We start from the raw sequence: 676 nt of genomic DNA, 5'->3' as shown, positions 1-676 counted from the left end.
CTCTCTCTCTCTCTCTCTCTCTCTCTCTCTCGCTCTCTCGCTCGCTCGCTCTCTCCCTCTCTCTCTCTCTCTTTCGCTCTCTCTTTCCCTCCCTCCCTCTCCTCTCTCTCTCATCATACGCTTTGCCACTACACGGAACATTGAAGCGCAACGAAATCCCTCACCGCATCATCCGGCAATCGCATTTAAATCAAATTTCGCGTGTCAGCGAACGAAAATCGTAACGGTCGCGTTTAGAAACGCCATTGTCGTCATCGGCGCGATTATTTTTTTAAAATATGCCTGCTATTAATATATTTTACGCGTTGCCATGGAAACGCGAAAATCGTCGTCGGGTTCTTGCCCAACATACGTTGGGGCCCACCGCGGTTGTGGGATTGTCGTCAGGCTGAGGTGGTGCGTCGGCATTGCTGGTGATCGGCTCACAAATAATAGATTTGCAATCGATAAAGTATTTCGCAATCATCCTTGACAGAACGTTTGCTTCAGGTCGGAAATCTGGTGAACTATATCGCCATAGATGTTTGTGTGCATGCTTGTCTTGCCATGCATGTGTGATCACACTTGCGTGAAGAGATATATATATATATATATATATATAGATAGATAGAGAGAGAGAGAGAGAGAGAGAGAGAGAGAGAGAGAGAGAGAGAGAAATAGAGAGAGCCAGGGATTG

This window comes from Priapulus caudatus, unplaced genomic scaffold (genome assembly GCF_000485595.1).
Source record: "Priapulus caudatus unplaced genomic scaffold, Priapulus_caudatus-5.0.1 Scaffold461, whole genome shotgun sequence".
Taxonomy (NCBI): Eukaryota; Metazoa; Priapulida; class Priapulimorpha; order Priapulimorphida; family Priapulidae; genus Priapulus; species Priapulus caudatus.
The sequence above is the reverse complement of the archived record's forward strand: the minus strand, read 5'-3'. Positions refer to the sequence as shown.